Source organism: Cibotium barometz, chromosome 5 (assembly GCF_041138505.1).
Source record: "Cibotium barometz isolate CiBa-2024 chromosome 5, ASM4113850v1, whole genome shotgun sequence".
NCBI lineage: Eukaryota > Viridiplantae > Streptophyta > Polypodiopsida > Cyatheales > Cibotiaceae > Cibotium > Cibotium barometz.
In genome coordinates, this window is record NC_141050.1 from 50,042,232 (window position 1) to 50,054,219 (window position 11,988).

Below are 11,988 nucleotides of genomic sequence, written 5' to 3' on the forward strand. Positions count from 1 at the left end.
GAAGAGGGACAAAAGCTTAGCCATTCCTAATAATTGCTTCATGTAACCTATGAGAAGAATGTAAAGCTTAAAGCCAAACTCAAGAAAGATACACGTGAAATCTATCGGCGGCTTTAGAATGAGCTCATGGCAACTGAAGCCACCTAGGAGGATCTAGTGAGAAGAATGTCGATGAGAGGGCGAGCTTGAGATCCTTATAAGAAAAAACACGCACATAAGAGTAGACAAGCACACAAGAGACATGGATTGATTTTTTTAAATTCTCTTCTCTTCTCTATAACAATAACATGGATGATTTAATTTTCTTTTATTCTCTTTTCTGCTCTACAACCATAACATGGATGATTGAATTTTCTTTTATTCTATTCTCTTCTCTATAACCATCACGTAAAGATAAGAGTATATACTACAAGTACACAAGAGACAGGGATGATTGAATTTTATTTTATTCTCTTCTCTTCAACCATAGCATAAGATAAGAGTACATACTACTATAAGGGAAAGTACTCTCTACATACTATAAGGGAAAGTACTCTCCTACTAAAACATACAAAGGTTGGTCCATAGTGTAAACCCGAGTACACAAGTTGGCACTATAACTATGCCATAACTCTAGTAAACTAAAGTGCTTAAAAAGTACTAGCGACATATCATTCATAATCTCACCAGCCATGCCAGTGGTATAAGTGCGGAGTTGTCATCATGGTGGCGTGTCACCCATATCTACTACACTAGTTGAGCTTGATATCTCAACCTCCTCCTCAAGATTAGCTTCATCCGCTACACTCCAAATAAGCTCATGAATTTACAGAGATTCTCTTACCTTTGTGAAGATTTCAACTGCATGATCCTCAGTGATATATACTAAATCCACATTACCTATTTGTAGCTTCTCCCTCACAAAGTGATAATGCATCTCAAAGTCCTTGTCCTAGCATGATATACTGAGTTATTTGCTAGTTATATATGCTATTTATGTTATCACAATGAATGTCAACATCACTTATACATGGGTTGACCTATATCTACAAGTAGCTTCTATAACCAAGCTACCTCACATGCTATCACATAGCATGTGAGACAAAGCAACCGTTGGTTACTTCTTACTACTCCAGCTATAAAGAAAACATAAAGTCGCTAGTAGATCTTCTATCTGAGACATTACCATCCCAATCTACATCTATAAATCTATGTACATATACCTATTCTCTAGCCTCATAGAAAATTCCATAGTGTATTGTGGACTTTATGTACCTAAGCATCCTCCTAGCTACATCCAAGTGTGGCTTCCTTGGGGCTTGCATAAACTAACTCATTAATCTGATAACATAGCTCAAATTTGGCCTGGTGATAGTCATGTGGATCAAACTCCCTATAATGCACATGTACATAGTAGAATCCTCCAAAAAATCACATGTATCTTTAACCATATTTGTGTTCTGGACACCATCCCACTTCATTTGAGCTAGGCACCTAATTTTAGTGATTTTGGGCTAGTAATTGCACATTTTATATGCTATTCATTCAACTTTAGACCTTACGTACAAGCTTTTATTTTATTTCCATTATTTGCTAAAGTTCACCATGCTCCCCCTTGTTGTATAGGTATGCTTCATCAGTTGTATTTTTAACATATCTAGGCATGTTCCTTCACTTGTGCACATAGTGTTCCTTTAAACACGCTCTATTCCTACATGCTCATATGTCTACATATGCACGTTCGCATAATATCTATAGTCACCCACCCATTGAATTTGTAGTAGGTATGCATGTTCCTAAACTAAGAGTAATAATGTCACTAGAGTCGACAACCTTTCAAGCTAGCTCTATGGGTTGAAACTAGAGAATGGAGGATCATCTATGTCACACATCACTCAAGTGAAGAATAAGTTGGTAGCAATTGGTTCCAAGATTAATTCTACATAGATGGTTGTTATGTTGTTGAAGTAATTGCCCAAGGCATATCATAGCTTCATTACATCTCTTTCTATGGGTGCGAGGAATAAGGCATATCATAGCTTCATTACATCTCTTTCTATGGGTGCGAAGAATAAGGCATTGAATTTTGAGGATGTCAATGCATTACTCTTCTTAGAAGAGGAAATGAAGCAGTTTGAGGGTGATAATTATGACAAGAAGGCTTTGAAAGTGGAAAATACCTTGAATATATAGAAGGGTGAAGTTAGAAAGAAGAAGAAGATTAAGCATCAATATTATGATAAGAAATTGGCCAAGAACTATGAGGAGAAGAAGCATAAGGAAAAGAAGAAGAAGATTAAGCATCAATATTATGATAAGAAATTGGCCAAGAACTATGAGGAGAAGAAGCATAAGGAAAAGAAGAAGAAGATTAAGCATCAATATTATGATAAGAAATTGGCCAAGAACTATGAGGAGAAGAAGCATAAGGAAAAGAAGAAAAAGTGAGGTGATTCTTTAGATAGAGACTGCTTTCGAAAAGTTGTTGACAATTCCCTTTTTTAGTCTTGCTGGTGACTTTTTTGAGATATTGAGCTCAACTAGTGCTGTGGACATTTTGCACTTATGTCACTGGAACGGTTGGTGAGGTTATGGTGAATATGCTACCTGTGGGCATGTGCTAGCTCATGTACTCAGGTTCACACTATCGATTGACCTTTGTAAGTTATGGTAGGAGAGTACTTTTCCTTAAAGTATGTACTCGTATCTCTTTATGTTAATGGTTGTACAGAAGAGAAGAAGCTAGAAGAAGATTCAACTATCCATCTCTCTCTAATGTCTTGCTCTCTCTTGCATGTGTATTTGCTTGCCAAAGAACTCAATCTCTCTCTTGCGTGTGTATTTGCTTGCCACAGAACTCAAGCTCTCCCTCTCCCCCACATTCTCTTTATCATATCGGAACCTCGGTTTGTGTGAATGGAAGAGGTACACGATAAGGGTATTTCCATCTCTTTCTCTCTTTGATTTTGAAGCAACACCTTTAGTAGCTATGAGAGCTTCAGGCCAAACAAGGAAGTCATTATGTTAGATTAAGGCATCCTCCTGGTGAAGGAAGAAGACCAAGAAAAAGTGAGTTGATTCTTTAGATTGTGAGATGAGAGTTCTTTGGAAAAGTTGTTAACAAGTTTCTTTTTTAGTCTTGATGGTGACTTTGTTGAGATATCGAGCTTAACTAGTGTTGTGCCTGGGGCATAGCATCTGCACATATGTCACTCTGGCACAAATGGTGAGGTTATGGTTGATATACTACTAGTGGATGACGTTGATGACGTTATGCTCTTGTAAAACGATGGAGGGAGGAGAGCTTTGGATCGCCACCCATGGATCGCCACCCAACCATAGAAGGAATGAGGATAGGGATCCTCACCCCGCTGAACATATGTAGTGGCCTACTTGCCCACACATGTATGGCTGCCCATGGGACTACACTCAAGCGCCCTCTCCCCTGAAACCTGGCTCACTCATCGCCCATGCTCCGATGGGCAGTCTTGGAGGCCAGTCGAGATCCTCGTAGCTACTATGAGCTACGTAACATTACTCCCCCTTAAGAAGAGTTTTTTTCCACAACAAAAACAAACTCCAAAAAGTTCATGGTTAGTGTACTCAAGAACTCCCACGAGGATGCCTCATCCTCGCGATCTTTCCACTTAACAAGTGCCTCTCGGTACACAGTGTGCCTCATGTTCTGATGTCTAAATTTGAGAATCCTCTTGGGTTCATGTGGAATAGATGGTGGCTCTATCAACTCCACCAAAACGCTTGGAGAAACTACATTCTCCTTATGATCAAGGATTTTCCACTATCTATACTGACATGAAAAACAAGATGAACTCAAGAGCTCTTCGACAACTCAAGTTTGTACACTAATCCACCAACCTTCTTAAGGATTTTAAAGAGATCGTACTATCTAGGTGAAAGCTTTTCACACTTTCCCGTCTTTAAAGTCTCCGACTTCGTAGGGACTTTCACACTTTCCCATCTTTAAAGTCTCCGACTTCGCAAGGACTTTCAAATATACGAAGTCACCTTCTTTAAATGTTACTTCTCTATGACCCTTGTCGACATATGTCTTCGCACGATCATGTGCACTATGTATGCTATGTTTTGCTGCTTACGGCTTCTTTAAATGTTACTTCTCTATGACCCTTGTCGACATATGTCTTCGCACAATCATCTTGCATGTCTTCAAGGAACTCCTTAACAAACTACAACTTCTCCTTCTCTAGCCCTACAGCTATAGGAGATCTCGGCTCGAAGCCATACATCAACATGAATGGACTAAATCCAGTTATGGAATGTTTCAAACTATTATAAGCAAACTCTAAATGTGGCAAGCATTCCTCCCAATTGGATTGCTTTTTATTGACATACACACGAAGCATATCTTCTAACACTTGGTTGACTCTTTCTATCTGACCATCAGACTACGGATGACCAGTGGTACTCATACTCAAAGTAGTGTCCAACTTTTTGAAGACTTCCCTACAAAAGTGACTATCGAACTTCTTATCTCTATCAGAGACTATATTTGTAGGTAGGCCATATAGTTTGTACAGATGTTCGATGAATAACCTAGTTAACTCAGGTGTTTTCATCATCTTTTTAGTAAGTATAAAATTGACCATCTTGGTCAAGATATTAGCCACTACCCAAACCAAATTATTCCCTTGATTCGTTCTAGATAGGCTAGTGGTGAAATCCATGGAAATACTTTCATGTTTCCCTTTGGGAATATCCAACGGATGAAGCAAACCTCAACCTTGAGGCACTCATGTTTATTGACCTGACACTTCTTGCATTTCAGCACAAACTCCTAGACATCCTTAAGCAAACTAGGCCAATAAAATTATCTTTTGACTAGTGCATAGGTGTTTTGTATCCCGAGATGACTAGCACTTGGACTATCGTGACTTTCTATAAGAATTTGGTCCTAAAAATCACCAATAGCTGGTTCACAAAATCTATCTTTGTAGAGTAGGTACTTGTCATCAATGAAATAGTGTCTATACTTTTCCTCCCGCCGACGAACTTTATCACCCCCAAATGAACCAATGTCAAGTGGTTATGAAGGGTCTACACCCAAGCTCTCCGTCTTGGTACATAACCCAAGAGACTCGTTTACTCGCTCTGGACTAGCACTTGCTTCTCTTCCCGTAGAAACCTCAACTAATCTCTTTGGACTAGTACTCTTTTTTCTAACGAGGGAGGTGGTTAATGTTATCTATAAGTGTGGCGGCATACAACATGCTATACCTCTGAAAATGATGAATCACCCAAGAGATCACCCTTGAAGGTGGTGAAACTTAACTCGTGCACCATAGGCATGCGACTAAGTGCATCTACTGTTACATTAAATTCACCTTTCTGGTAATGGAGTTTAAGGTTATACTCTTGTAGAAGCTCCACCCAGCGAGGTTTTCTACCTTTCAACTCACCTTGACTAGAAAGCCGTTTCAGACTCATGGTCCATCCAGACCTCAAAAGTAGCTCCATACAAGTAATGTCGCCACTTTTTAAGAGCATGAACAATTGTAAGTGACTCTTGCTCACATAAGTGACTCTTGCTCACATAAGTCTAGTTACATTGGGCATAGTCATGCCTTTTCTTTTTATTTTAAATGAAAAAGGGCATCCCCTTTGCAATAAAACCACCCCAATGGCCTCCCCACTATCGTCTATCTCCAAAAAACAAATAGCTCATTAGGGTTCACAAATATACACTTGGATTCCTTCCTAAATAGCTTATTTTCCTTAAGGAGTTTGAACATTGAGCGCGCAAATACTATAAGTGTTCTTCTTTCAACTTACCATATATAAGTATATCTTCAAGGAAAACTAATGCAAATTTTTTCCAAATATGGACATAAAACCTTGTCCACATCAGCATCATAAATGCCATTAGAGCATTTGTCAAGCAGCCGAATGGCATGACTAGGAACTCATAATTTCTAAAAACGAATCCTAAAAGCTGTCTTGGGAACATCCTGTTCCCTTATCTTAACTTGGTGATACTCCAATCTAAGATCAATCTTAGAAAAGTATTTCGCACCATTAAGTTAGTCAAATAACTTGCATCAATGCATGTCATTAGGTATTTATTCTTAATCATAATCTAATTAAGAGCACAATAGTCTATGCACATCCACATAGACCAGTCTTTCTTTTTTACCAAAAGAATGGGTTATGTCCATGGTGAAGAACTTGAGTGTATAAACCATTTCTTCATATGCTTGGTTAACTTCTATTCCACTCTCTTTATCTCAGAGTGGCTTAACCTGTAAGTTGGTTTGCTTATAGTTGTTGACCCAGGTAACACATCAATGCCATGGTCAAGCTCACTAGACGGTGGAACATCCTCTAGGAGATCATCGGCGGGAAACACATCCCTAAACTCTCACATAATAAATCACGCAAAGAAACTATGTACTTTTGTTTTACTATCTCATTTTTAGCCTTGGTATTTATGTTTTGTTCTCACAAGAAAAAACAAGTTTTGCAAAATAGTGGTCTTGACCAAGACCATTTAAGTTATCACAACTTAAATTAGTTTCAACTATGGGAACTCTTTATAAATCACATTTATTTCACCTACAAAAATAAATTGATACAAGAGAGTACAAATATATACCTATTGTATTATCGATGTCGATAGCCTGTCACAATAAGGAAAAAATCATGGGTGCAGCTAGAACCTCCTACTCAACCTGTAGCCTCACTACTCTCCCCTCATGCATAAACTATAGGCTATTATCCTGGTAGCTATGACTCAAGGTAGGGCCGAGATTATACAATCACTCCTTGCCTAGATAAATATCGGCTCTAGCCAAGTGCATGACCTGAAAATCCAAATAGGCCTTATTGCCATGCATAGCTAAAGGTACCCATAAGACCACTGTGTCCCAAACAATTTTATCATGACCATTAGCCAATGATATAGTGTACTTATGGTCGCTCTTGGACTCTGGCAATCGTAACTTCTTAACTAACGCGTAGTTAAGGAAGTTGTGAGTGGCTCCATCATCAATCATGTGGTGACTCTATTGCCACCTAACCTACCATACAAGCAAACCAAATCATGTGGTCTCACTAATGGCTGCCAAAGCGTGGATACTATCCATGTGTCCTACAGTAGTCACCTCTCTGAACTTTGTGAAACTAAGAGGTAATCGTTAGATAATATGTAGCTGTCAAGAGGATTTACCATCCTTATTGGCATCGCTAAAACTACATCCAACTCCCAGCTTTGGACTTGCTGCCTTGCTATGTCCAGCCTCGAAACAGTTAAAGCATAAATTTTTCATTAGGAAAAATTTAGACTCACAAACTGACCCTCTAAGGGCTTTCTCTCTCTTCCATGAATCAAGGAAAAGTGTAAAAATAATGTTATAATATTGCTCCTCTCTCTTCTCTTTTTGAAGTTTTATAATAGATTCACTTATTATTCTATTAATTGTCCACACCAAGAACTGTACCAGACCTGCTCAGAACTCGAATATCTCAAAAACTTTTTTTATTTGAGCTGGTTTCAAATATCTCAAAAGATATAACATTCTTAAATGCCTAGATTCATTTATGACTGAAGAAACAATCATTTTGTGATTCTAGAAGGATTTTATCTTAAAAATGGAATATCTTGATTTGTACTTTGTATTTCATAATTTCTTTTTACAAGTATGTAGATCCGTGCTTTATCTACATTCTGGTGCGTTTTTATGTTTTTTTATAGAGATTTTAAGAGAATAGACATTTTTTAAGATTTTAAGAATGTGTTTAGATTTATTATTTTAGAGAATAGTGCATTATGAATTTTCCTTTTTTTGTGATAGAGCATCTTCTTCTCTTTAGGTCATTTCTTCTTTCCATAGCTCATTTCTTCTTCTACTTTCAAATTTGCATCTCCAAACAGTTTGTATTTCCCTCCATCTCCAAACAGTTTGTATTTCCCTCCTGTTCTATTGCACTTGTTCACTACTACAAAGCTAGAGAATGAAGAGTGATTTGATTTTTTGGTGCCATTTTCTTGGAGTCAACAAACCATTTCCCTCTTCATTAATCTTGCTATCAAGGAAAGAAGCAATAAAGAGACAACACATAGCCAACACAGAGAAGCAACAGAGAACAAAAATGGAGGTTAGTAATGTTTTGATGTTGGTTATGTTCAATTGAGTTCTATAAGTTATGTTTTTATGTTGGTTATGTGCATTACTATTCGTAAATAATAAAGTTAATAGTAATATATGTTTTACTATTAGTTAATAATAATAATATGTGCATTACTATTGGTTAATAACAATATGTATTAAAGTTTGTGTTAAGTTACACATATGTGTTAATAATTGTGAGACCCTCTCCGTGCGGCCTTCTCCGGGGGGCTGGCAGCGAAAGTAGCAGCCTCACGTGCGGGGCAGGGTTTCCCACTCGGTGCCTCACCCATGAATGTCCGAACAAGAGAACAAGAGACTAATCCGGCGGTTCCTCCGAAATCGAGACCGGAAAAGCTTCCCTCGCCCAGAAAGCACTGTCGATTCCACTAGGAAAATCATCTAACAAGTCAAGGCCTTAACTAGCTTTTCTATTCCGACTGAACCCGTAGGTCACATGGCTAGATCAAGGAAGGGACTTGTACTTGGTTCATAGAAATCACTGCTTTTTTTCCCTTAAGCGAGGCACAACCCTGATTCTTTCCCACACAACAAGAATCTTCTTGGGACTTATTCTAATTAATGTAACTTGAACGTATCTAACTATATTGCCGAAATCCACCGATCCAGCCTAACCCCAACTAGCCCATGGGTTAGCCAACCACCCAACCACTATATTGGTGGGATCCCTTTATATAAAAATTCGGTTGAGTTTTGTCCCGGGTACTGAATAAATGGGAATAGTCACAAGGTTTTGCTTAATTTCTGATTCGAGAGATGGGCAAGCATCTTACTAGCCCACTATTCTCACATGGTCATGGTCTAACCATAAATTACTCGGATTAAATCCTAGTTTTGATACCTAAGAATTTTTCTTCTATTTATCTGATAAATTAACGGTGATTTCCAATCGTAAGGAAAAAATTATGAAAATTTATTCTTTCCTGGTCACAATAGAATTGTAAATAGTTCTATTCAAGAATGATGGAATTTTATAAAGATAACTCTTTTTTTAATAATCCATTTGTGAATATGCATACGTCATTTTATTGATTTATTCACATAGAAATATCTTAAAATACTCTTTTCTCCATTTTGATCCTCAACATTAATATACCATAATTTTCTACATCAAATTATGGTGAAACCTTCTCTTTTAACACCGAAATTAATTTATGCATTTTCTAATTAAAGTACGATGAAAATTCCTCTTTTAAATAAATAAAAATACCCATATTTGAAATATGCCAAAAATTCCTCTTTTAATATTTAAAATATTTGTATCTAGAATATTGTGGGAATTCCTCTTTTTGCATCTAAATCTTTATGCATGTACATATATAAAAATAAATATAACAAAAATTTCTCTTTTCTCTATTTAAACAATTATGCATAAATACTATAAAAGTATTTTCAATAAATATGACAAAAATCATTCTTTTAGCATAAAAAGATCTATGCCTAGAATATGATGGGAATTTCTCTTTTCTCTATTTAAACAAATATGCATAAATACTATAAAAGTATTTTTTATAAATGTAACAAAAATCATTCTTTTAGCATAAAAATGTTTATGCCTACTAGAATACGATGGGAATTCCTCTTTTTGTATTAACAAAATTATGCATAAAATTAAATTTATTTTTTTAAAAAATTTTACCATAGTTTTGCTGCATTTTTTGAGAATTCTCAAAATTCTACTTTTAAATAAATACCCATAATTATGAAATGTAATAGGAACTCCTCTTTTAAACTAAAATTTTATTATGCATACATAGCATAATTATAAGTATAATTACGATTAAATCTCTTGATTATTCTTAAATATCCATTCCTCATTTCCAAAAATGTTAGCATAACTCTCTTTCAACTTAAAATGAATTAATATGATTTTTCTTAATCATAAACATGCTTAAAGATTAAAATCATAAAAATACCTTATCTTTTTCTCTAGCTTATCAAGCCTAGAGTTTTGTTTAAGATAATGAGTTTATCATTAAGAACCATCCTTCTAACAAGGATCTAGCCATAAAGATGATTAATCTTTCCAAAAAGAGAGATTTACTAATAAAAATATTATAATTAAGCATAAAGATTAGCATTAAACCATTTAAACATTATGAATCATTAGAAAGCTTGATTTCAAGAAAAAACTATTTGATTGAAAGCTTCCCAAGCATTAGAGGGGTTGGGAAGGAGATAACCATTGAGAAAGATAGAAAAACCATTGGATTAAGGCTTATCTTTGATTTTGGCTTGATTCTTTAAAGAAAGAAGTGAAGCCCACAGAGCAAGCTTTGGCCACCAAGTTGGGGAGGGTAATCTCCAAGAGAGGAAGGAGAATTGTGAAGCTCTAAAGCTTTCAAAAGTAGAGGCAAAATAGAGAGATAATAGAATTACACTAAAATAATAGAGAGATAATAGAATTACACTAAAATAAAGATAATACTGGCATGTAATTACTCAAAGATGAAAATAAAAAGGAATGAGGGTCTATTTACAGGTGAGGGAGGCCATTAACCAAGTCCAACTGGGATCTAGAGGCTTCCAACTTCAGTTTGATCCATTTTGGACAAGTTTTGGACCAGTTTGGCTCACTTTTTGATCCAGTTTGAAGGAGGAGAGAGGAGATAAAATATCCCAAATTTTTTGAATTAAAAATACAAGGTAATGATGAAATAAAGGTGCCTCCTTCACGAGCCCTTTCCATCCTTATTTACTGAGGTGTCAAAATTTAATTTTTTAACTAATAAACCTTAATTTTTTACTAATAAACTCAGTACTTGGTCAACTCTTCATCTTATGTGAGCATTTACTCATTTTTGGGAGATTTTCTTTTATTCTTTGCATTTTTTTATTGAAACACTTGGATTAATCCTATTGGCCCTTTAGAACCTTATTTGGACCTTAGTAAAAAATTTCTGAAAATGTGGACCCTTAGGCTAAGGTCTCTAATTCACATATTCAGTTAATTTCTAATGCACATTAGAGAATTCTTTTTGAACTTTTGTTTCAGGAGAATTTATATTAAATATAAGGAAAAAATTTATATCTAAAAATATCTCAAATTTGAATTATCTCTCTCTAGAATATTTTCTCTCTCTAGGCCAAAAACAAAGGAAAATACTATTTTCTTGCATTCTGAAATAGGAGATGATTACAGGGGACGGACATGTGAGCTTATACATCTTTTAGGAGCTGAGAAGAAGGAACCTTACAATAATTATGAGATAGTGATGTATCTAAGTGTCTAGTTCTTTGATGTTTTAGAGGAAGCAAGAAGCTCTAAGAAGAGAAGTATACACTTCCAGCTAGATGAAGAGTATGCCCTATTGTACAAGAGAATTGAGGTTTCAATGATGAATCCATCGGTGATGCAACTACACAGAATAGCAGGGAAAAAACATATAGATCTTTGGGTTGATGGGTCTATATATCCACCTGATCCTATTACACAACAATCTCCCCAATTCTCAGGACTAACATAATTTGTCAAGTTTGTTTGTGAGGGTAATGCAGGGTTATAGGGTTATACTTGGAGACTTGCAACCCAAGCCCATGTTTTTGCACGACAGATCATGAAACTTAATAGATCATTGTTGGCAAAATAAGAATAGAATAATGTTTTGCAAGATGCTATGCATGACATGGTAATGCAAAATGCCAGTTTGATTAACCAGGTTAATGATTTACAGGCTAGCAATAAGAAGATGAAGACAATGCTAGAGAAGACTGTCACTTATGGGCCTACAATGACACACGGGAGGTACGTGAATGCCAAAGGTCATATAAACACCTATGCACATGTTGGCAAAGACAGGTGGAAAATACAGGCGAAGGATCTATGCACAACGTGATAACATGCAAA